Raw genomic sequence first — 26,879 nt, 5'->3', positions numbered from 1 at the left:
ATGTAAGACTGAAGCCTCACAGGATTTCCCCTGTCCATGTTATCATGTCTATTGTTGTTTAGCTTATGTGTGGAGGCCTCATTTTGGTAAGACTTTATGGATATAGCTTCTAATGTTACTAGGAGATGCAATTTCACAGCAAACTCCCTGATCTTCTGGCTCTTACAATCTTTCTGCTCCTCTTCCACAGTGTTCCCTGACCCTTAGGTGTGGGATTTGTCTTGTAGATATATTCTTCTTTTGGGACTGGGCTCTACAACTCTGCATTTGATCAGTTGTGGTTTTCTATAACGGTCTCTGTCTATTGCAAAGACAATTTCCTTGATGAGGGGGTGAGGAATACAGTTCTTGATGGTTATAAGAATGAATATTTAGAGTATAGTTACAGATTATGCTGGTTTAATAAAGTGGTGGTTGTAGGTTCTTCTCCAAGATTTATGGCTTCACTAACCCTGAGCAGTTGACTAGCTTTCCAGTACCAGGCTTGATTTCCCTAATGTTGAGCAGGTCTTAAGTCAAATTAGAGAGCTGTTGGTTACTTCCTGTTGGTTACAAGGTATTCATGCCACTACTGCACCCTTAGGATTATTGTGCCATGCTGTTCATTGTTGTGGGTCATAGATACCATAGCTGGGTAGAACTGTTGGTTGCTTTTCTCCTTTGGAAGCTTGTATGGCACCTTCTGGTACCATGAATGCTAGTCCTCAGGGAAGAGGCATTGAAGGCAGTTCTAGCTCAGGGTCCTCTAGGCCCTGTGTCTGAAGAGCATGGAGTCTTTAGCAACAAGGATTTACCTTCCACCACTGGGGGGTGGGACAATCAAGGGCAATAGCAATAGCCTGTAATGTTTGGGGTGTCTCTCGGGCAACCTTGACCAACAAACAACTCAGTGGGAAGCTTCTTGAGTCTGGTGTTGGGGCTTTTGGTACATGGTCTTTAGCTCTTGGAGGGACCATCTTCAGTCTAGATGGGAAATTTCATTTAAACTACACATGTGCATTTGTATACCAACTGACATGTACTATAGGTAGGTAGTTAACTGTATGATTTCCTTATGACTTTTCAGACATCTTTACTCTTATTTTACACTCCTCTGTCCTTCTTAAAGAATATGATCAAAATATATTATATGAAAAATTGAAAGAAATTGCAAAGTTTTTCCTGATTATCGCCATGAAATTAAAGAGACTTAGAGAGGAGAATCATAGCCAACAGTGAAGGAAGCTGGAAAGAGCCTCAGATAGACCCATGGGAAGGGTAATCTTCATTGTCAACTGACTGGAGTTGGATTCAGTTAGGAGACACACTCCTGGGTGTGTCCAGAGAAGTTTAACTGAGAGGGAAAGACTCACACTTAATGTGGGTGGCCCTGTTTTGTGGTTGGGGGGGGGTGTCTGTCACTGAATGAAAATGGAGAAAGCAAGATGAGGACCTTCATCTATCTCTCTGAGTTCCCTGTGGCCAGCTGCCCCCAGCTCCTGCCGCCGTGCCTTCTCTCCATGATGGGCTGCACCCTCGGATTAAGAGTCAACATAAAGCCTTCCTTGAGTGACTTTTAGTTGGGTGTTTCGCCGAAGCAGTGAGAAAAGTACCTAATGCAGATCCCTTTAGAACAGTCTTTTAAATCAGATCACAAGGGACAAAACTATTATTGTCTTTCCGTTCATCGCAGTGTTTGTGGTTGAGACATCTCTAACAAAACCACAAGAGAAAAGCACACTTGTTTATCTAATATAATTTTCACAGAGATGGGAGTCTTCAAAATGAAGTGCCCCCCCCAAATATAAGTATGATTGCAGGCAAAAGAGTGATTTAATGGTGAGTTAGGCAAGGCCTGCTCGGACCCTTTACTGTGATGTGATTTCTTTTGGGCTCCTGGGGGAACCCTCCTGAATGGAGGTCTTAGGACCTGCATCAGGGGAAGATCAGCTAGGCTTTATGGTCTTCTTCAGGGAGCAGTGGCTGAGAGAATTCTAGTTTCTTTGCTTCCTCTCAGGTCAGGGCAGAGGGTAGAAAAAGGTCAGAGAGTCCTTCCCAGTGTGTCCTTGACACACCATCCTTGAGGCGGTATGTCCCAAACCCTGTGATTGTAGAGAACCAAAGCTTTCCAAAGCCTGTTTGAATGTTGTCAAGTATACATCTATATGAATATATCACAATATGTCGCACATACATACAGCTGTCTATTTATTCGCATTGATCTTTTCGGATTGAAAAGGAAAGCAAATCTTAGGGCAGCGTTGGTATGTTCTTTGAGCACAACTTGTGTTACGGCGTTTTCTTCAACTCAAGCTTTTCTGTTTAAAATGGGTATTTTACCTTGCCAGTGCTCAGGAGGTCCACTGGAAGAAAGTTAAACTTCCTTTGGAGGTCACACATGATGCCTTACCTCTGGGGTTTGTGAGTTTATCATCTGGACATCTATCTCAGGCACCCACCCACCTTGTAAAACAAAAAAGAGACGAGTGAGTAGAAATTTAAAAAAATCTACTGTGGTGCTGGCAAAATAGCTCAGCGGGGAAAGGGATCGCTGTCAAACCTGACAGCCTGACGTGGATCCCTGGGACCCACATGGTGAAAAGAGAGAACTGACTCCTGCAAGTTGTCCTCTTACTTCCATGAGTGCATGCTTGGGTGTGTGCGTGTACATGTACACCCATACACATACACCCCCTTACACACACACACACACACACACACACACACACACACACACACACACACAGAGCTTAAAAAGCCCCTTGAATGAGACTTCTCTAAACACGGTAAGAAATCTGGATATGTCACAGTTGTTTCTGGTTGTGATGGTTCTGTGATGCTGTCCTGTCCACCAGGGACACTCTGTCACCCTTCAGAGAACAGGCTTTGCTGCCAATTATACCTTAGTTGGAGACTTTCCTCTCACGCTTGCATAACACTGGGGAAAATATCCTTTTTCAATCAGTATGTGGGACAATGATACTGAACTACTGAGCTGTTTGGAAGGTTAAATAAAAACAATTTCTTTTGTAAAGGATTTAGTACAATAATTAGCATATAGTTAATACTATGTAAATCTTTTTATTTAAGAGCTAGGATTAACTCTGACCATGCCTCAAAGCCTTTCCTACAGATGTTGGCTCAAAAGATTCCTTTACAGTATTTATGGCTGACCTAGAAGACAGTTTTTAACAAATTAAATTTTAATAAGTTAAATTAAATTTAGTAGAAGTTATGTATTATCTAATGACAGAAATATGTGAATGAAAATTTTTTTTATATAGAAAGATATGGATTGTGCATAAAGATGGGGTGAAAGTTAAGAAGAGAAGGGAAATTGTGGTCTATCTGGATGATGTAGCAGCCACTTTGCAGAATCATCTACTATAATCCCCATGGCAATTTTGTCTTTATTTCCCATAAAAAGAGAATTTGGCATATGAGAACATCTCTGGTTTCTCATTGAGGCTCATAGTATTTGAATAACTGAAGACTGCCTTCAGAAGTGCTGCATGCAGGTGTTTTAACAACTAAAGCCTATGCTGTACTGTATGAACTGGCAATTGAGGCTAGGGGTATCTGAGGACAATTAGATAGTGTGTATTCAGAACCTTAGCAATAAACATGATAAATCCATTCCAGTCTCTGAAGTCAACAGTCTCTGAAGTCAACCTAAGGAAGCAACTAACAGTTAATTAATGTGTTGGTACCACAGGCTATGATTTTACATGTCCCTCCCCTCTGGATCTTCTACAAAATACTAGGAATGACATTACCTTTTTTTCTGTAGATGAAGGAGCTAAAGCTGAGCTGATGAGTGACTTGTTCCAGCTCATGCCGTCCCCATAAGTAGTATCCAGATTTCAGTTGGCTGAGTATCATAGAGCATTCTCTTCATTTTGAGCTTTTCCCTCTAAAGTGTAGAGATGTTAGAGAGTCATTGCCGAGCCACATCATAGTGTAAAATGGAAAAATTCAGATACTCGTCATCAGAGAGATGGCTGAGCAGAGCCTCCTGTAGCCACAGGATCTCAAAAATGACACTAGAGGTAGTATGTGCCAAACAATAATGGAACCAAGACACATTATATTTTAGGTCAATCTGGCTTTATGTAGCTATATAAAGATAGAACTATAAGACTGAGAAGCTCACCATACAACTGCTTGTTCACTTGGATTCTAGATGTCTTCATGGAGGGCCTGGAATCACAAAGTTGCCTTTGGTGGTACAGGTGGGTAACCATAATGACAGATCTGAGTTCTATCAACTGAGCCTAACTGTGACTCCTAATACCTACCAAGGGTCTAATATAGCTGGGTAGTGGCTTTGCACATCTATTTGAGCAAAGGGGAGATGGTGGAGTGTAGTGGGTAGCCATTCCAGCTTTGATCTGGAAGTTCCAACCCCCATTGAGACTTCGGCAACTGTCACACCTACAAGGAGGGGCCAAGGGAGGCGCCTGGGGACCCGAGATCTGGATCGGTGGGCATGCTCTCTGTTGCGGGACCCTGGATAGTGGAGGTGGACCGAGCAGAGCTCCAGAGAACACTGCTGGACTGCGATACACCTTCCCCAGACTCCGCGACCTACCTATCCCTTAATTTGTAAGTTATGCCATTAAATAAATCTCCCTTTAACTACGTGGAGTGGCCTTAATAATTTCACCAATATCTGGCGCCCAACGTGGGGCACAAACCCACGACCCTGAGATTAAGAGTCTCATGCTCTACCGACTGAGCTGGCCTTAATAATTTCACCAATAGTGGAGGACACCCTTAAAATACAAGACATCATTGCTGGCCACTTTGACAGTCAGAATGTGAGCTATTTCTGTGGGCTCAAGCTGATTGGTTCAGCAGATATCTCGTCTTGCTGTCTTCTGTATGTGATTTTGACATAATGATAGAGAAAACACCTTATTAAGTTCTCCAGTGGACCAGGAAGAAGATGTTAACATTTTAAAACACAAAACACTGCACTTGAGTAACATAAAATGAAATGGACAGCTGAGGTAATTACAGTACATTCTCAATTTGCTGGAGTTTAGCCACTTAGAGCTCTTTATTAACTGATTTGTGTGTATGTGTGACCATGGGCACTCTTGTCAGTAATAAGATAAAGAAGTGACTGATAATTAGCACACTTGTCTCCAGACTGTAATTTTTCTTTTAGTAGTAAGACAAAGCTAAGATAGGTTCTCAACTTAGCTCTCCTGAGGGTGGATGGAAGTAAGTCTATTTATTTAACTGAATACTCATATTTACAGTTTCATGGCTGAAACCAGAGACATGTAGGCTGAATATCGGACTATTAAATCAATGTTTCAATTCTATAGCCATCCCAAATACGGGCAGTTGCATTACCCTAGCCAAATTCATTGCATCATCTACAGTCTGTTTTTAGGGAATGCAAGAGGGGATTTAGGACTCCTAAAATGACTTAGTCCCTATTGCTTGTGGGATAGCTATCTCAACCATCCGCATATGTATGTGTACACATAAATACATGCAGCTCCTTGTGTCGAGGAGAGAAACATAAATAAGGGTGCACAGAGTGCCTTTTTCTGGCTGTGCACTCTAGCTGCAGTAAACTCTCTGTGACACAAGAAGAAATACTTCATTATCCAAGTCGAATGATCAGCTAGAGAAAGTCGGCTGTGTTTAAACTGTGCCTAACTGTATTTAAAATAAAATACAACATATTTACATTTCCTCCCCTAGTTTATTATAAAGTTTACACTTTAAGGATTTTTAAATAGAAAACGTTTCCCAGAACTGAGATTTGTGTGAGTTCCTTTGACTTAGCTGCGAGAATCAATCAGATCATGTTAAGGTGCACAATAAGGCTCCTTTCGAAGCCTATTATTAAATACACATAAGAATAGACTTTTTTTAGTGTGTTCAGAAATAAAGAGAAAGAAAGTGTTCTCTGTTTTTGAAGATTGAAATCCTTCAAAGCTTTTTCGATGGCGAGAAAACAAAAGGCTATTGTGAACTGGAGCTTGGAAACCGGGCGAAGACAGGCGCAAAGTAATTAATTGCTCATTCATGAGAAAGAAAGTACAAACGGGAGGCAAAAGTTAACCCCTCAAAATAAAGTGTGCAGCTAACAAAACAGCCATCAGCTGCTCTGTTGTGAAACACGATGGGCCTCTTTGTGCTGCTGCTGGTTTTGTTTTGAGGGCTGGCGGCAGATGACGAAGACAGTGCATGGGAAGATGGACCGGTTTCCTCCCCGGGAAGGGCTGACTGTCTACAGGGCTTCATTCTGAAAGCTACGGTAAAGACTATCCTATACCTAGTTCCCAACACTTTGAGTACATCGTACCCATGGCATTTTTGTGACGAGGTTGTCTAATTAAGACATAAATGCACACACACACACACACACACACACACACACACACACACACACACACATAGAAGGAGAAACAATTATTTGGTTTCCAAGGGGCTTCCAACAAGTGCTAGAAATTGAAGACTATGTAGGATTTCTCTCTAAAACACTCAAATTAAGTGATCAATCCTATTTAGAAAGGTTTTTCAATATATTTCATGCCCCAGGGAATCTTGCTCCAACCAAGAGCTGTGGCTGGTAGCTACTATGTCTACATTTGGAACAGCTTGAGCTATGCCATCTCACAAGGCTTAGGGAAATTGCTGCCAGCATAAAGCAAATAATTCCCTCCCTCAGGCCCTCAGGAATCACAGGAAACCGTAATTTCTCATTATCAAACCTTCTGCTCCATGCGTCCTGCTGTACCTTCGGACCACGAGTGTTGTTCACAATCACCTTCCCGTTTTAAGCACAGGTGTGTGCGTATTTTGACGTGGCAAAATCACACCCAGCCCTCGGCAGCGTAACATCTTTCTGAGGTGATGGAAGGAGTCTGAAGCAAATTGAAGAGTGGCTGAAAACTACTCATCATTTTAGTATTAAAATCCTGACTGACTTTACCTATAAAAGGACCACACACTTAGGTTAGTTGGAAAAGCAAGTATCCATTTGGGTTTCATCCAAAATACTCATCCACTTTCTCTCAGAGGGCCTAAGGCATTGCTTTTCAAATTTTATTTCTTGGCTAATTTAACTGGAGAATTCTTCCCTGGTTTATTAAATCTCTTAAGATAACAATAGCAATGAAACAGACAAGAGTTTGATGATAATAATCATAATCATAATAATCATAGGTAAATGCACTTAGCATATATGAGTATTTTGTTCTACAATGATTTCATTTGTAAATTTACCCTAAAAACCTAGAAGCCATTTCCTATGATGACATGTAATAAGTGGTATTTAGTTTCCTGGATAGTATGGGAACTATATTTATTTATTTTAATTTTTTATTGAAAAATAGATTCTTCTTCTACAATACATCCTGACCACAGTTTCCCTTCCCTCCACTCCTCCCAGTTCCTTCCCACTTCCCCTCTCTCTCAGCTCTACTCCCCTCCGTTTCCCTTCAGAAAAGAGCAGGCCTCCAAGAGACAACAACCAAACACAGCAAAACAACATACAATAAGACAAGGCCAAAGCCCTCATGGGAGTGGGTACCCACAGTCAGATATATGCAGAGAGAGAGAGAAAGAGAGAGAGAGAGAGAGAGAGAGAGAGAGAGAGAGAGAGAGAGAGAGAGTCAGACAGAGACAGAGACAGAGACAGAGAGAGTCTAAATTGGAGGTTTCCATTGGGTCCCTCTTCCTGGAGCAAATCATATTTAAAATAGAGAAGGTAATCATTTGGTTTAACTATATTTTTATTTTACTTTACTTATGTGTATGGGTGTTTTGCCTGAATGTATGCCTGTGCACCCTGTGTGTGCAGTACTGATGGAGTCCAGAAGAGGACATTGGATTCCCTGGAGCTGGAGTCACAGATGGTTTTGAGCTACCGTGTGGGTGCTCAAACCCAGATCCTCTGGAGGACCATCTCTCCAGCCCTTTAAATGATATGTTTCATTGGAAGTTCATTGTCGCACTCTCCAGCTGGAGCAGGAATGTTACCTCCCCACGTGTGGTCAGTGGGCTGTGGAGTGCTGCAGCTCGGGCATTGGCGGTAGCTTCTCCAGAGGGGAGAAGATGATTTCAGGAGAACTAGGGGTTCAGTGAAGAAGCCTGAGAAATTGTCTCGGGGGTGGAGAGCTGGCTTGCACTCTCCAGGGGTAGAAGAGGTGGATGGGGAGAAAGAAGAATTGCCATGGGCCAGACGTTCTGATCTTCTCCCGGCTACTGCTGGTCATTGTAAGCAAGGTGAGTGAGCAGTAGTGATGTGCTCCCTCTGCAAGAAAAAGCTCTTTCATGGTGGTGGTAAGAGCAGAGAAGCACCTCTGCTAGTCTAGACAGGTAGCTGTCTGTAGAGAGAAGACACTGGGGAGCAGAAGCTTGTCTGCGACGATTGTCTCCTATTTAGGATGTTTTGAATTCTGGCTGTAAATCATCAGCAATGTTTAATAGAAGAATTCTTGAAAAAAGGAACATGTGAACATTTGTTTGTTCAGTCAACAGTTACTGAGGGCAATAGTTGTCTTCAGTTGCTTTAGGAATTGGTTGTAGAGAAATGAATGCAGTAGGAATTTTAAATGAAAAGCTATATTCTAGTGGTTATGTTGGTTGATGTGAGGACTATTTCTATGCTGTATCAGGGCTTTCATAATCCTCCAGAAAGCCTAGATAAGATTGTCATGGGCTCCTGGAGATCAAGAGGCATAGAAACACATCTTTGGAAGTGGGAGTGTCTCATGGAGGGATCAGGAGGAGGTTGATGATATTTAAAGTGCAGGTAGCAGAGAATTACAGGGAAAAGGTATAGTTCCATTGGAAGGGAACTATCTATTGGAGCTTGATGAGGTAATCAATGTACAAATACACACATGTGCATGAACACACACACACACACACACACACACACACTCACACACACATAATACACTTATTTCTCTCCTTCTAGCATGTGGCCTCTGGAGATGGAGCTTAAGGCCCTTGGGCTTGAGGGAAGGTTCCTTTACTTACTGAGCCATCTTGCTGGTCCTATAAACTTCAATTCTTTTACATTTCTTTTAAAAAATGTTCTTTACTAGTTCTTTGAGAATTTCATTTAAAGTGTTTTAAATTATATCCGCCCTTTTCCATCTCTTCCCAGATCAACTCCCTCTTCCCTTCCCACCCAACTTCATGTCCCTCCCTCCAACTAAGGCCAGTTTGTACTACTCCAATATTCTTGGATATGTGGTCTTCCACTGGAGTGTGGTTAACTTATCAGGGGCTACCCTCTTCCAGAAAACTGGCCTTTCCCCTCCAAGCAGCTAAGAATTGGCAATAGTTATTCGGTTAGGGGTGGGACTTCATGTATGGATACCCTTTCCATTTTGGGATTTGGTTTGGTGTGGGCTTGCACAGGTCTTGTGCATGCTGTCACAACTGTTGTGGTTTACACATGCAGCTGTCCTGCTGTATCCAGAAGACACTGTTTCCTTGTCGTTACCCTCAATCTCCGGCTTGTGCATGCTTCCTGCCCCTTTTCCACAATGACCCCTTAGCCTTGGGAGGAGGGGTAACATATGTATGTTCCATTTAAGGCTAAAAATTCTGTAGCCTCATATTCTCTTGACCTTGGCCAGTTGTGGGTCACGGTGTTGATTATCATCTACTGCAAACGAAAGCTTCTTTGATGAGGGTTGAGAGGTGCCTTAATCTATGGGGGTAATGGTAAGTTCAGAAGCTGGTTTAATGCTATGTCCATTTAGCAGGATAATAGTAAGCTTTTGGGCTTATGACCTGTATATTCACAGGTTCTTGCTGATAACAGCATCAGGTAGGGGCTTCATCTTGTAGAGTGAGACTTAAATCAGAAAGAAGTTGGTTACTCCCATGGCATTTACGCCACTGTTGTACCAATGAGCAAGTCTTACCAGGCTAGTCATTATTGTAGCTCACAGGGTTCACGGCTGGATATGAGTGGTGATCACTTTTATCTTTTGTAGTACGCATTAACACCTTCCAGCACGGTGGAAGCTAGCCAGTGAGGATGAAGTTTCCCAGGTCATTACCAGCTTAATTTGTACATGTTTTATTAGTCAAGTATGTGTGTTTTTCAGCAATTGAGACTTACTGCCAAGTTATGAAGAGGAACTGAAAAAGTATTGGCAATAGCGTTTAATGTTTAGGGGTTTGGGACACCTCACTGGCCAGCAACTCTAAAGGAAATAGCCCGTTCCTGAGATGGGGCTTTTCGTTTGTTAGTTGATTGCTGTCTACTTTGTTTCTCCCTTTTAGGTTAACTCCATTTTAACTGTTTTCTATATGTTTATAGATATACTTCAGGAAGCTTCTACAGTGGTTGGCTGTCATGTGACTTGTTTGAAAAGTCTTTAATGTTATCTATCCCTCTGTTTCCCACTTCCATTTCTCCCCCACTTCAATTTACCCCCTCTTGTTCTACAATTCCATTTTAGCCCTTTATACCACTGCATTCTATCTCCTCTTCCTTGACCCACCTCCATGCCTCCTCTGTAATTTCCTGACCTCTGTGGGTATTCTAAATGAAACACACATATCTGAAGATTCAAAGCCAATGTCCACAAATGAGAGACAATATGTGATGTTTGCCTTCCTGGGTCTGGGTTACTCACTCAGAAGTATCGTGTTCAGCTCCAGTTATTTACCTGTAAATTTCATAGTTTCATTTCTCTTGATAGCTGAGTAATATTTTATTGTGTAAATGCATGGATGGCTAGACTGTTTTCATTTCCTGGTTATTGTGAATAGAGCAGCAGTGAATATGACCAGCAAATATTCCTGGAGTAGGATACAGAGTCCTTGGGGAATATGCCCAAGAATGGATAGCAGGGTCATGTAGTAGATACGTTTTTAATTTTTGAGAAACCTCTATACTGATTTCCATAGTGGAAATTTGCACCCTCACCAGCAATGAATAAATGTTTCCATTTCCCCACAACCACGCCGGCATTTGTAGTCATTTGTTTTTTGTATCTTAGTCATTCAGACTGGGGTAAGATGAAATCTCAAAGTAATTTTAATTTGCATTTCCCTGATGCTAAGGATGTTGAGAAATTTACAAAATGTTTCCCAGCTGTTTGTGTCCCAGTTCTTTTGAGAACTCTTTCATTCCATGTCCCATTTTTAATTGTGTTGTTTGTATAAACGCTAATTCCTAATGAATTTTTTCAATATACAATTTGCCCTTCTGAAGTTAGAGTCCTTGTTTTTTTGAGAGAGGGGTGTCCTTCATTTAAATTTATTTGGGTAAATCTCTCGAGTTTACCTTTAAAACAGTGACATATGTTTCACACTCAATCAGTTCTCTTCATACACATTCATATTTATTGTTGACATTAAGTATGTTTACCTAGCTATCTGTCTCTTTTTAATAAAAACAATTTTTTTAAAGATTCTAATTGTGGTTCTCATCAAAGAATATTTGTAATAAAATTGATTCTACTAACTTCCATTCCATGAATTGATACAGTACAATCTATTATTAGAACAACAATCATATTTATAATATACAGGATAATTATAGAAATGTCAAGAGTTTAGTAGAATATTATTTTAAGGTGTGTTACTTTTGTGTATGTTGCATTTGTTTAACTCTGTGAAGCTATGTTACTGTGCCTGTCTAGAGTACCTGACAGTCTAATAAAGAACTAAATGGCCAATAGCAAGACAGGAGAAAGGATGGGCAGGGCTGGCAGGCAGAGAGAATATATAGAAGGAGAAATCTGGGAGGAGAAAGAGAGAAGAGATGGAGGAGATCTAGGAGCCAGAGAAGGAGGAGGACTCCAGGGGCCAGCCACCCAGCTACACAGCAAGTCACGGAGTAAGAAACAAAAAAAAGGTATTCAGGAATAGAAAAGGAAGAGCCCAGAGGCAAAAGATAGATGAGATAATTTAAATGCTGGCAAGAAACTAAGCCAAGCTAAGGCCAGGCATTTATAATTAAGAATAAGCCTCCATTCTTGGGGTCCTGTTTTCCAGGTAGCCTCCCTGGTGATGTGAGTAGCAGACAAGTCATCCTTGTTTCATGTCTAGTATCCTGCTATGAGTGAGTACATACCATGTTTGTCTTTCTGAGTCTGGGTTACCTCACTCAGGATGATTTTTTCTAGATCCATCCATTTGTCTGCAAACCTCATGAAATCCACAAAGATACCCACACAACAGACTGCTGGCAATGGTCGAGAGACAGCCCGAACTGACCTACTCTGGTGATGGGATGGCCAAACACCCTAATTGTTGTGCTAGAAACCTCATCCAACTACTGAGGGATCTGGATGCAGAGATCCATGACTAGGCCCCGGGTGGATCTCTGGGAGTCCAATTAGCGAGAATGAGGAGGGTTTATATGAGCGAGAATTGTTGAGACCAAGGTTGGATAAAGCACAGGGACAAATAGCCAAATGAATGGAAACACATGAACTATGAACCAATGGCTGAGGGGTCCCCACTGGATCAGGCCCTCCGAATGGGTGAGACAGTTGATTGGCTTGATCTGTTTGGGAGGCATCCAGGCAGTGGGACCAGATCTTGTGCTCATTGCATGAGTTGGCTGTTTGAAACCTGGGGCCTATGCAGGATTGTTTGGCTCGGCCTGGGAGGAGGGGACTAGACGTACCTGGACTGAGTCTACCAGGTTGACCTCAGTCTGTGGGGAAGGCTTTGCCCTGGAGGAGATGGGAATGGGGGGGGGGGTTGGGGGGAAGGTGAGGGGGACGAGAGGGGGGGAGAACAAGGGAATCCGTGGCTGATATGTAGAACTGAATTATATTGCAAAATAAATTAAAATAAATTAAAAAAAAAAGAATAAGCCTCCGTGTGTGATTTATTTGAGAGCTGGGTGGTAGGCCCCACAAATGAGCAAAAACAAATTACCACAAGGAGACATAGTTGTTTCTAATACAGTGATGATATTGTCATTCCACAGGAACGTTGTAGAAACCAGTCACTAATATCAGAATATATGATAGTCGTATCTGAATATGTGATATTTCCTAGCAGGATAACTGAAAAAGGGTGAAGATTGAAAGCAGGCTATGGTTCTAGACAACAGGGTTTCCAGGGTGACAGTCATGACTGACATTGCACAGAATGACGGGATATGTCACTAGTAATGATGCAGGAAGGACAAGTATAGAGAAAGGAACAGGGAAGGACTGAAGACTCTAAGGATCCTGTCAAAGATGAGGCTAATAGCATTCCTTTCATATTTTCTTATTTTAGGCAGAAAGGTAAACGTTTGTGCTATATTTTGACAAAGATGATGGATGAAATAACATTGTTTTTCTTTTCTTTGAAAAATGAATATATTCATATTGGTGATTTAAAGTGGAAAAAGTAATTGTGAACATGTGTTTAGTTTCTTTCTATTTCTTTTCCACCAGATCAAGCAAGATATTATACGTATGCCTAGGGCGGTCACTTGGTGAGCCAAATGAACCCAGGCTGAGCTCACTGTGTAAATGGTGTGGAAAGGTTTATTAAGCTGGAATCTGTACTTCCCTACTCAGCCATCCCCTCATCCCTACCAAAGAGGGAAAACTAAACCCTTTCCCTGGGTTGGGGAACAGAGAGTATGGGGTTAGAGCCAGAGTGATAGGTTACTGGGAGGGAACCCTGAGCCACAGCACCTCTTCAGGTGGAGTCCCAGGCAGGGGAAGCAAACCTCAGAAAAAGTTAGTCCACTGAGCTTGGAGATGCATGCCCTTCTTTCTGTGGGTGTGCTATGACTTTTTGAGTGGGTGTAGGGTGCTATGGATTACTAGAATGGGTATGAGGTGCTATGGCTTACTAGAGTGAGTGTGGGGTGCAATGAGTTACCAGTTAGTGACCGTCTAGCTTATCTATCCATTAAGGAAGAGATACCAGCTGGGTCCTAGGAGCGCTTTCTTTGATGGATGCCCATATGACTCTTCATAACATACCAGTGTCCTTCACAAGTTTCTAAGAGGTGACCTGGCTTGCCATAGACTTTTAGCTCTTTCTGATGCTCAAGGTAATACATTAACAGCTGCTTGAACAGTAAATCTTCCATTTTGTGGTGATGACCTTACATCGACATGTCGAAAATGGTAAAGGTAGGGAAAGAAGAGGCTAAGCTAAACTATGAAGTAGTGAATTGCACATACATCTGAAAAAAGAAAAAAAAATACATTCCCCGGTTGCATTTCATAGTATTAACAAGAATAAAATATTAATAGTCTGAGGTAACAAAAGAATAATGAAAGACAATTGTGTACTTATCAGGAAATTAGTTGTGATGATTAATCTACCTTATAATACTAAGGATACATTCAATATTCCTTACAAGAGAACTGTAAAAGCTGAATGAGTTAAATTTCTCTAGGCAATTTGCAACACTAAGAATATGCCTTTCCAGACTAATGACTCTTTCATGGATGCGATGGAGAAGACATTCAGCATCTGTAATTCTCTTTGGCCCAAGAGTGAAGAGATAAGTAGTAATCATGCCTTCAAGGTAGAATTCATAATCAAATCCTTAATTAAACTCAATATGGAAAGTCCTTAATAAATATCAAAATCTGACTATCAGATTTTTCTGGCAAATATTTAATGCTGTGTTCAGTTAATGCTATCCACACATCACTGTGGAAGGAATTAGCTGCTCCTCTTATTTCCTGGGTGCACAGGACTATCAATGTCATATTTAAATGGGGATGCTTCCTATATGTTAATAATGTACTTTCATATTACCCTATTTTTGCCTTATACATACTTAACACTTTCAGAGGAATTTCAATTTCTTTTGCTATTTTAGCATTTATATTCATTATGTATTAAGTGAATATGTATGGCCGATTCTCTCTTCAAGGAGTTTTTAATCAGATCTGTTCTATTTGCTCAGACTCAGTCTCACGGCCTTCCTTGACTCTTCTGTCTTTCATATTGCTTCTCTCACCAAACTCTCTGAATTCTACCTGCCTCGGGAAATTTTGTCAACTCTTATCTACCTTATTGCTACTCTCCAGTCCCAGAGATGGTCATGTCCCACAGGAATTTCTGTGGTAACGTCTCCTGCCTGAGCTGCTTCCTGTCTTCTCATGCCAGCCCAATGATCCTGCTGGAGTTATGCCTCCTCTCTTAAACTCCACAGGAGTTTCAGCTCACTGTTAAAAACTTGACTCTTTCTGATGGCCTAATGGTCTGTTCATGGTGCAGACATTTGCTCCTTCTTCTGTCTTTGTGACTTTATATTCTGTTTCTGTCCCACATTCACCTCCACCCAACCCGTTCCATCTTTTTCTTCTCTAGTAACTTCCTAGTGTTTCTGATACATGCCAGATATAGCAAAGGCTATCCTTTCTGTCCTGCAAATTTCCACTTCCATACACTTTCATGGCTACAACCCCTCCTATGTCTTAGAGGTCTTTACTCAAATGCCATGTTTTTGTATACCCTAGACACTGCCTCTGAAATTTCAACTCCTTCCATGACACTGTGTATCTTCATTATCTGCTTTATATTCCTTAAAACACTTACCATTTAGCAGGTCATATCGCATTTATATTGCTTATTCTATATCTCCTACAAGAATGTATGCTTGCTGGATCTGTTGACACAGGAAAGTTCAAGACCAGCTACAGAGTGAGTTCAAGGTTAGCCTAGACAACATAGATGCCTGAGGTCCATCTTATGTGCAGGGATGCTATGTGAGAGCATATATTTTCGTCTGTTCTTTTTTATTGTATTGTTGGTGCTTAGAACAGCTCAGTGGCTTTACATTAAAGTGATCCCATGATCCTCCGCACTTACTTAGCTCTGACAAACTGCAACTCCCCTGTCTTCAATTTTCGTGTGTGTTTGCCCAGCCCACTAATGCACAATGTTACCTTCTGGGCCTTGGTCTTGTCTCCTCGGAGATGATGAAAACCAGGACTCTGAAAAGACTATGCTATCTCAGGCCAGCCTGGGCAACATTCCTCCCAGCTGGGTCCAGTCCTCAGGATCTGCCTTTTGCTGAAAAACACAGTGAGTTAGATACACTCTTAGGAAAGCCCTGTTCCAAGGAGAGACACAAAAGAACCACAATATAACTCATAGTTTAATTCCGGCTCCCAGAAAATTGGCCACCATCACCAGGATGCAGAATGAGCAAAAAGTTCATCATTTTTGGATGTAAATGTTTATTTTCCACTTTTACACATAATTTCTAATTAATGATGGGTGATGGATTACAGTTGGGGCTTTTACAAAATAATTAAATACTACTCCCACAGAGAATAAATAAATGAATATCTGAAATATTTCATTCCTGTGGATTGACCTTGACCAAGCAGGTAAAAACATTTAGATTACAGAAGCCCACCTGTTGCATTTAGATCATAATTGAGAGGAATGAGAATAAGAAAGGCCAAGTGATTTTCTTCTGGGGATGCACTTGTTAGAATTTCTCAAGGAGACAAAGTCATCTTTCCTGGACCAAGTACATGTACGCAGGCATCTAGAAAGAGGTAGGATTACACTCATCTTCTTTCACTTTAGGCATAGGTGGATTGCACAGGGTGTAACACCAGAGAGAGAGGCTCACAGATTAGCAATGCTTCATCTGTGTTGGAGGTCTCTGGTGCTATGTCCGCAAGGATGTGGGAATCCCTTGCCTCAATTTCCTTCCCTGCAAAGTAGTGCCTGCCTCATGGGGTTGGGAAATAAAATGAGGTCATTCAGGCATACCCCTGCAAGAAACACCTAAGTCCAATTAAGTGCTGACTAAGTTGGAATGAGTATTATTATTATTATGTTTTAACTGTAAGTGCCAAGAACACAGGGGCATCAGGTGAGTCAAGGGAGGTGGCACCCTGGAAGCAGGTCAAGAAGACACTAAATTGGAGGTGGATCAAGGATGTATTAAGGGAGAAGCAGTTGGGGTAGGAAGGGTCCTATGAGGAGTGGATGACAGTGGAGTGTTTGGAGACACCCTGGAGCATTGAGCTTGGGGTTTCTAGCAGTTACTACAGGTTGTTGAGGGGAAACTGGGAGAGGCTATATTCTAAAATCCCACCCCCAGATTCTTTCTCTTTTTCTCATAGTCTCTTAGAATCACAGAGCCAAGAGGATGAGCTCAGAGGAAGGAGCTGGCAGGAGAGAGAAGCAGCGTTCTCTATGTGTAGCCAGTTAAAGCCACTCAGCAGGAGGCGGGTAGGAAACATTCCCATTAAAAATAGAGAAGCTGAAATTCTGAACAAAAGAAAACGATAGAGTCATATAATCCAGATGAAATGCAAAAAGGCCTATCAGCCATTTGATGTTTCTGAATATCTCGGTGTCTAGCATTGTGTAGGTAAAATATCCAGCTGCTTGTCTAAATTTTCCATTTTCCATCCAGATGTTTCCATTCCTTATTGTACATGGATATATTTAATAATATTTATAGTTTAATTAGGCACTTATGAAAGCAATTATGAAGTTTGATTGGATATTCATAGTTTTGAAACTATAAAGAATGGCATAAAATGTTTGTACTGCTATAATAAAATTCTATTTTTATTTTGCAAAGATGTACTTGATTTTTCAATAGAGGAAAGAACTTCAAAAATTCAGTATCATAACAAATCTGACACATCTGTTCTTCCTGTACAGCATACTAGCACACAGGGGCCTGAATGGGTCTTGGGTCACAGACAACTGTGGGAGGACCGGCTGAATGGGCCTTGGGTCATAGATAATTGTGTGAGAACCACCTCCATGGGACAAAGGATTGGGCCGATCTATGATTTGTGCTGAGCTGAATGCTGTCTTCCTGGAGTTTCTGAGATTTCTGCTCAGAATGCATCTTCATTTCTTTCCTCCAGGCCAATTTTATTAACATTCAGAAAGAGTGCTTACATTTCTCCCACCTTCTTCTTTCTCTGTGGCTATATCTTGTTTTTCCTTCACTAATTCACGTGACCTCGTGTTGAAATGCTTCCCTAGCCTATTAGCAACCCTTGGCATACACAGTTCTGTGTTTTTACTCCCTTTGTAAGTGGTAACACTGGTAACTCAATATATTTCCCCTGGAATCTGCCTATGGCAGAAGACAATGGGCTTATTACATATATCATGTTGGACACCAGAAATATGCACACAGCCCAAGTATTCAGGAGTGATGTTGAAATGCATTTCATTGGTGATTTTGACAGTTTGTTATTAACTGGCAAGGCTGATTATTTCATTAGAATGACTCTCTTTATGGCGTCCATCCTAAAGGAGTTTTGTTGTACACCACCCAAGAGAACATGCGGTTACTTTTCTTTCTATTGATGTGTAAGTGCGTCATTCAGCCCATTGAGGAGTTTTGTTCTGTCTCTAACATGCTGCCTGTGATAGGGGCAGACTGAGCATGACACCTTTCGTGACTCATCACAAGGCCACCAGCCAACATTTCCATAACTAAAGTCAGGTTTACAAGAGAAAAACGTAAACTTATTTAATGAAAGTTTTAGGAGAAATGGAAGCCTTCAGAAATGAAGACCCTCAATACCCAGGGAAACTCCATTTTTATGTTTAGGTTCAGTTAAGAATGAACGGCTGTTCAGAAATGCACCATGACTAAGGTTGCTATAATCGTAAAGGTCTGGGTTCTTCTCGGCCTCCTTGTGTGTTGGCCCTTCTCAGGTGTTGGGCAGGACTGTTCTGGGATCAGAAAAATATCGACCTTTGTGAGTTTTATAACTTGCTTTTGGGTAAGGGTTCTAGTTCCTGTTTCCCACCTTGAGGAAGAGGAAGTTTACTTTAAAGCATTTAGTATTCTTCAGATGTCCAAACAACATAGTATGGGGTATGTTTTTCTCCTGTCAAAGTACTAACAGGCCCAAGCCTGTTTAACTTCCAGGATCCTAGGAGATTGGGTGTTTCTTGGTGGTAATTCTATAGACTTGGGTATGATTATCAGAACCCCAATATATGTATTTTTTAACTTAGGTATTGGTTAGGTGGAAATTGAAAAAGCCCAGTTTCCATGTGTTTAAATATTTGATTAGAATAAGAGCCAAGCAGAACTAGATCAGTAATATTCCCTCAGAGAAATGACTCCTGCCTGAGTGAGATGCCAGTGAGGAGATGGCTGCAACTGTCCCTCACATGCAGCCCCTTGGGGAGAGCTGGGTTTATTCAGTGTATGAGGAAAGGCTTTGGGAATGCACAGGTTTTGTTGTAGAGTTTACATTTTGAACACCTTAAGGGTTTTATTTATTGCTAAGAATTAACATCTAATTAATTTGTTAAAATGTTTCAACAACAGCAAACAAAGTAGGTAAGAGGGGGAATAAAGCAAAAAAAAAAGTTGTTGCTCTGTGCAAAAAATGAAGCTGAATTGTGCCCTGATTAATTGATTAAGCATGGTTCCTGTGGTGAATAATTATGTTCAATAACTGTCAATATCATTTGCAATCATTTATCACTTATAAAACCAGCCTATAGCAAACTTACTTTTACATGCATCTGAATGCCACTGCTGCTTTTAGGAAGCAGTCCTGACCTTTTCTTTCACAGTGTCCTTTATTCAGTAAATCACAGTTGAAATCTCTCACTTTATACCAACAAGATATACTCCTCCTACTTGGAGAAATTATCTCAAAGCTTTTTTTTTTTTTTTCCTAGAAAGTCCACTGGTCTTGGTAGCTGTGGTCAGGAAGCCATCCGACCTGCAGTAGATGCATTTTTCCCATTGTTCTACACCCTACATATTCCCATCTTTGGTGTGGCCTATAGGTGAGTGAAGAATAGTTTCCTGTCCCTTTAATTTGGGGGCTTTGCTATGTGACTTATTTTGCCCAATGGGATGTCAGTAGACATAGCAGAATCTTGATATATGCTTTAGGAGATGAGCTTGTTCTGCTGGATCCCATGTGGAATGGACCTAGGGTAGACCCTCTGTGCAGCAATGTGTTATTTCCATTCAGAACTGCGGCTGGAGGCAAGGCCACATGGAGTTTATGAAACCAAAACATATCCTCTAAGTATGAGGATAAATGCTCATTGGCACATGCGTTGACTTTGGGTTTGTTTTGTTTTGTTTTTAATCAGAAATAGGTAGTAACACCACAGTCCTTTATTTCTTTTCCACTGGGTACTACTTCTTAATTCTAGTGGGACAGTTGTCTATCTTATTGCTTCAGTTTGGTGCTAATTCATCTGGCAAACATTTAGTTTCAGAAATCTTAGTTTTCTCAGTGTAGTCAGGAAGATAGACTAGAGGTCAAAGGTCTCTGAGAGCCCCAGATACATGCTATGTTCGTGTACTAACACTCACACCTTCATTCAGGGGAGAGTTCTTCAGACACTCAGGTATATTTATTCTAGACTCAACATTCAATTTAAAATCTTCACTAATTTGGTTTCCTCCTCATCAGAAAGTATAATAAGGAATATATAAGCCTCCAGTTTTCAGTGTGACCCAGAAACCCTGCCTGCTTCTACATGCCCTGAAAGTACCACCACTTTCCAGCTGAGCCTCATGGCTGAGGTGTGTGAAGATGTGTGCTTTGGAGGCAAAGGCAGTGTGCTATGGGAGACAGGAAATAGGGGCTTATTTGGAACATTTACCTGGGATTTAAAGAGAATTTATGATAAATGAAAACAGATTCAGAAGTTTTATTAGACTAGTCAGTAAGGGTATTTATTAACGTGATTTCATAAGGAAGGGCATTTTAATGTTGAAAAATATGTAGGACTTTGCCAAATTGGTCAATGGCATGTGAAGCTTTGTGAAATTTATAAACTTGTGCTGGGGGAATTACTGGTTTGAGTCATTAATTTGATTCTTAAACAAATGCACAACACAGAGTGCAAAAGTTAGATAATATTTTAGGATAGAACTTGGGCATTTCTTATCTAGTTTCTAGGAGATAGGTGGTCACAATTTTTGGCTGTTAGGAAAAGCTGTGTAGGAAAATTTGAGAAATGATGTTTGTCATTGTTAAATCAAGCCCATGTCAGCCTCTTTAAGAAGTCAGGGAAGCAAGCATTCAAGAATATGGTGCACATTTCCAGGCTGGGGGATAAAAGGCAGCCATTTGTGGTTCATCTTTTGATGACTTTCTGTTTAGTTCCATGCCCCATTTTAAAATTGGGTTATTTGTTTTCTTGATGCTTAATTTTTTGAGTTCTTTGTCTATTGCAGATACTAACCCTCTGTCAGATATATGATAAGTAAAGGTTTTTCCCATTCTGTAGGCTATCTCTTCACTCAAATGATAGTGCCCTTTGCAGAAAAGAAACTTTTTAGTCCATGTCGTTCTCTTTGTCGATTGTTGATCTCAATGCCTTTGCTCTGCACCAGGTATTTGAGTCATAGAAAATAGAGAAATTTAGCTGGTACTCAACTGGAGGCTTTATTCCTATCAACTATCTGGTGCCAGGCAAACTACCAGAGGGAAAAGTAATCATTATCTCACCCAGCTCTGAACGCTATGAACTACAATAATGATCTACCTGGCAAATAATGTCCACTGGCATAATTGTGGAATGAACGCTATGGGAGTAACCAACCACTTTGTAAAGTAAAAATTGTATTTAAGGTCTGTTCCATGAGATGGAACCCATCCAAGAACCTGTGGCTAGACAGGTCATGGGCCCTAGAGGAAAACCTACTACTATTATTCTGCTGAATAGACTCAGGGACAAAATGACTCCTAATGACTTATTGCTGCATCCATTGATCAGGGCATCACTCAGCCTTCATTACAGAAGTTTTTTCTTGCCTTACAAGAATCTGTGTGGAAGAGGGGGTGGAAGAAATCTAAGAGCCAGCGGTGGTGGGTGATTGCAGGGAAACATAGGAAGCAGTGTTTTCCAGACCCAATAAGGCAGATGTACATATGAGGTCACAGGAATTGTGTCAGCATGAACAAGACCTGCATGAGCTCAAGCCAGACAAAGTTCCAGCATGGGGGAGGAGTAGGTAGTCACAAAGTCACACCCCTGGCTGAGGAGATATTGGCATTTGGTTGTTGCTGGGAGAAGGAAAGTAATTTTTCTAGAAAACATCCAGTGAGATGTAGCAGTGAGTTAATTTATGGTGATTCTTTGAGCCGAAAAATTCTAGCTTGTGTCCAGGGCTTATTTCTCTTTTGAAAGAGGAGAGAATGATTTGCTGTGAAAAGGATGTTCAACTCATCCTTCCCCAGGCAATCTCTACTGGCAGTTTCCTTCACTGTTGTAGTTCCTATGGCAGAAACAATGAACTATTAGAGTGGTAATCCCACAGCCAGCCAGCATTTCCTTCCATGTGGGAGGTGGGGGAGGGTGGCAGAGACCACTCCTGCACCAAAGAGCTTGTCGCATAGCTGCAGAGGGAAGGCCCAGCTGAGACAACAATACAAAACAGAAAGGACAGGGCTGAAGTAAAAAATGAAATGTGTTGTTTCCAAGTTCTGCAGGAAGTTTGCTGAGAGACTGACCATACTGCAGTAGCAGGAAGTTTTCAGGGGATAAGCTGGAAGCATGAGGAGGGTCTATGTTTAGCAAGTGGACAGAAGCAGAGAAGCCAACTGGGAGCACTCCCGTATTGGTGGTTGGTGGCCTGAATGGCAGTGATAGAGTCTGGATACTTAGAACTCATGGCAGGATATCAAGGGCACCAGAATTTGAATTCAAACCAAGGAAATGGAATAATTTTTAATAGATAAGTGACATGATGATCAGGAAATTTGACTCAAAGAGAAACAGCAAGAAAGGTGTGTGAGTAAATGAGTTATAGAGAGTCTCCACTGCTCAGGCAGCATTGGGTGCTCCAACAGATCTGGGCTGAGTACGCTTCCCCCAACACACATATCCAGAGGAAGGAAGATGATTCAGGGTTGGGTACCAGTCTTGTGTGATAGGACACTTGAGTGACCAGTGACACTTGACAATCTGACCTCAGGCATTTTTAGGGGATGTATTTGGTAAACAGAGTTTTGAGGTTCCCGGTCAGCCTTCCTCGCCAAGAAGTAAAGGGGGAATAGTGAAGGCTCTCTAATCTTTTCAGGGACACACGATCAGCCCACAGCAGCAGAAGCACTTCCTTGTAGTGCTCACTCATATTTGGCAAATATGTTTTTCTATCATGTTTTGTCTGATTTTATTCTGTCAAGTGCAAAACGCCAAGTACCGACGTGCGTCTACTTTCACTGACCTCTTGAAGCTGCTACTGAGTGAAGTCGCGTGGTGATAAAAGTGACATTAGACGTCTATGCAGACTTCTGGCCACCGAAATCTTTGCTTACTCTTTTCCCTTTCTTATATTACCTGAAAAGGAGAGTGACTATCCGAGAAGGTGCAGATATTGGATAGAGTGAGATCTTAATATCTCAAATAATGGAACTAAAAGGAACATATACTTGAAGGGGTCTAAGCCTTGTTCTTCCCTTGGTGTCTGTGGGAAATCTTTTTGAGATGGAAGCTTCTCATATTCAAACAGACTTCAAAGCAAGATGCCTTCATTCCCAGTTGAGAGTGGGCAGACCAGCAGCAGGCTGGCGTTGTTCGCACTGGATTTAGGAGAGGATAAGCAGCAAGATGGAGAATAGTGTGGGACCTACATGGATCTAAGGCCTCGACCCCTTTCCCGTTGCAGATTCTCTGTCCTTTTTTTCTTTAAGTCTTACCTTTCACACTTATGTAAGGTTTCCTTAGTTGAAAGGCTACCTGACTTAAGAAAAGCCAACCAATGTCCAAGTTTACCTCATTTTTTCTGCCATACGTTATCAGTTCAACACCTCAGTCTGAGTTATTCTCAAATCCAGCCTCGTTTCGTGTTTGCTGCTACAAAAGCTATCACACAGAACATCAAGCTTTGATCAAGACATTCAAGTGACAACTAAATCTACCACAAACTGAAAAGCACAAGAACTTCATGCCAGCTGCAAAAGCAACAGACATTGCTTTGAGCTTTGTGTTGTTTGGTAAATGGAGAATGAGTTTAGTTTGTAAAAGCAAATGGTGCTAAGAAACCTATGTATCAGAGAGGCAAGGACTCAAGAGTCGGGTAGAAGCAGCATCACTCAGGCCTTTGTGGGAGGGGTTTAGGAATGAAATACAAGGACCACTGAAAAGGCCCTTAAACATTTGTATAAATTCCTAGGTTGGTTTTTCCATACTAGTTTTATTATTTGGCCAAAGCTTATCAAAATATTATGGAAATACTAGTTTTCCCAAAGTTTCACCAACTAGAGGTTATCATTTTCAAGATTATGATTTTGAAATTGGAGAAGTTACCGCCTTTTCCGTCAGGTGGCATCCCTCATTGCTGCCCACCACTGTGCAGGCATGGGCTGTGTGGAGCAGGGCCCGAGAGAATTGTCTCCACTTGCACCATTGTGAAAATGGCTACAGTGAACGCATTGGAGCCAGGCCTCTCCACAGAGGATAGGTTCGTGTGTGAATGGGTTAGCAATCTGCGGCAAAGGAACAATCTGTGGTAATTTGAACTTTTGAATAACCAACTATAGTACAATGTTTGAAAAGCTGTAAAAAGACTTCCTCATAATTCACAATTGAAGATGAGACTTTTGTAATTTTGCCCCAAAGTGTTCCATTTTAAACATCTTATAGGTAAATAGAAGTAGATGGCAAGTATTTAAATCAGATTTGTTCTCAAACCTGCTTTAACTTGAGCAATTGCTGCAATAAAATTTCTTTAATATCTTTGTTTAACTGCCATTTATTAAAAAAAAACCTTAAATCTGAAGCTATTTCTAAAATTGAAGATTGAGCATAATTGATATTAAGTACCATTAGGCTCATTATTGGCCTTGTGAAGCTAGTTCTCTATTCTCCGGGATGGATATCAGCTCAGGGCAGAGAGATTTCAGCTCTTTTATATTTCTTCTGTTCAAGTCTGTTCACTGAACCACATCACAGAATGTGCTAACTCTGCCTGCTGGAAACACAAGGAACAGGGATTCCAGAGAGGGGTGACATATGACATATGTGCATGTTCACAAACAATAGCACACCCTGAGTGCTTCGATTACAGAAGCATGTGCAATGTCAGTGCATGGGAACACGAAGGTGAAGTTAGTGATTCCACAGCCAAAATCAGTTTGAAGGTTGAGAAACTGGTAAGAGAGGGGGTTTCTACTGGGCTCTAGTTGATGACTAGAAGTTTGTTAGGTAAATGGAAGAGAATAGAATCCTAGATGGTGGAGTCTGCTCAAAGTGTGTTGGAGTTCAAGGAACGGTGTTGTGCTTAGAGATATGACTTCATAAATGGGAGGAGGCTGGGTAGAAGCCTGGACATCCCAACCTGGCACCCAAGAAGGACACACTGATTGTCTTCTGTTACTATTGTGCTCGAGTGTTCTTTAACTCAAACTCCCAGACTTGTGCACTAAGCACTCACTTCATTGCGTCTATAGAAGATGGCATTTCCTTTATTCTACAAATGGAAGATCTTGAAAAAAAAACCCAATATATTTCTTCCCAATACTCATTTGCATTTGATTGTCTAAAAGAAGCAGATGATCTGTAGAAATGTGTGTGATTTTACTCAACTATACATTTCTACGGAACCACATCATTTCTATCAGATCTTTCCCATTATACAATAAAAAGTCCTTAAAATGAATGACAGGGCAATGGTATAGTATTATCTCCACTAGAGAGGCTTAGATATTGTTTGTCATTGCCTGAATAGTACATTTTTGCATGAGAACAAGCAAATTGTGGGCTCTTAACAAAAAAACATCTCAGAGAATTCTTTCGATGGTGATGAATTTTATCTTTGTATATGAGGTTATACAGGGTGACTTCTAAAGTCTGGAGACACAATAACATCATTTCATGTGTATTGTAATAGCAATAAATTACTTATTAACCTATGTCCTCAGACTTGGTTTCTAATCTGTACTTCTGAGCTGACTGTTAGTCAAATATATTTTGATAGTCAAATGAGATGCTTAAAAATAACGGGTTCTTTTAAAGGAGAGTTTACTTTCACAGATCTCTTTGCCACAGTGGGGAGCTATTTTAGATATAAGTGATTTTTTTATGACTCTATCAGAAAGCAGCTGTATAAATACTGTTTGTTTGTTGTTGTTATTTTTTTTTCCTGAGATAAGGTTTCTCTGTGTAGTCCTGGCTGTCCTGGAACTCACTTTGTAGACCAGGCTGGCCTTGAACTCACAGAGATCCACCTGCCTCTACCTCCCAAGTACTAGGATTAGAGGTGTGTGCCATCACCACCTGGCTATAAACACTGGTTTGTAAGAAGACAATCAAATTAGAAAGAACAGTTCATGGTAGAGCTGGCCAATGTGGGTATAGACGATGGATGATATAAGGTAACATGGAGCTCTTGCTACACTGATGCCACCTATGTGTGGAGACTGACCAGGATATTTCAGGTATATACTTGGGCCAGTGCAAACTTTTGGCAGTGAATTAAAATACACTGAAGGGTATATATGGAATCTCTTCCCAAGTTCTATGTGCATTATTTGTGTGATCCCTGAGGTGCTGCTAAGGTTGTTTTCCTCTTCCTTTGGAATGCCCTCTAGCCCAGCTCCCAGGGACGTTTCCACTGAGCGCTGGTAAGCAGGAGTTTCTTTTGAAAGTAAGGGAAGAAGAGGATTCCAGATAGTGGGGGAATCTATCCAAAGGGACAACAGAGAATTCAGGAAATGGTGAGAAAAATTATGATACCTTTGTAAAAGCTAGAAAAACAACCAAAAATATCCCTCCTTTTATTTAGTATTGGCAACATGGATTGGGGTTGGAGTGAGGTGGCTGCTGTGGGATGCTCTGTATGGCAAATGTGTTGCTGATTGGTCAATAAATAAAACGCTGATTGGCCCGTGGCCAGGCAGGAAGTGTAGGCGGGACAAGGAGGAGAATAAAGCTGGGAAGTGGAAGGCTGAGTCAGAGAGACACTGCCAGCCGCCGCGATGACAAACAGCATGTGA

The 26,879-nt window shown here is 41.2% G+C and overlaps 1 long non-coding RNA gene across 1 annotated transcript in view; it reads left to right on the top strand.

Moving 5' to 3' along the window:
• LOC128110473 (uncharacterized) overlaps nucleotides 1-19,697 on the top strand; it is a 59,882-nt gene extending 40,185 nt beyond the window's left edge. The window contains exon 4 of the long non-coding RNA XR_008218220.1: nucleotides 19,594-19,697. This is a non-coding gene — a long non-coding RNA (uncharacterized LOC128110473). The remainder of the gene's footprint in view (nucleotides 1-19,593) is intronic.
• Nucleotides 19,698-26,879: the final 7,182 nt, after the last annotated feature.

Source organism: Peromyscus californicus, unplaced genomic scaffold, assembly GCF_007827085.1.
Source record: "Peromyscus californicus insignis strain IS unplaced genomic scaffold, ASM782708v3 Scaffold_15__1_contigs__length_86483966, whole genome shotgun sequence".
In the NCBI taxonomy this organism is placed as follows: Eukaryota; Metazoa; Chordata; class Mammalia; order Rodentia; family Cricetidae; genus Peromyscus; species Peromyscus californicus.
Note: the sequence above shows the minus strand (reverse complement) of the source record. Positions and strands in the feature narration are given on the sequence as shown.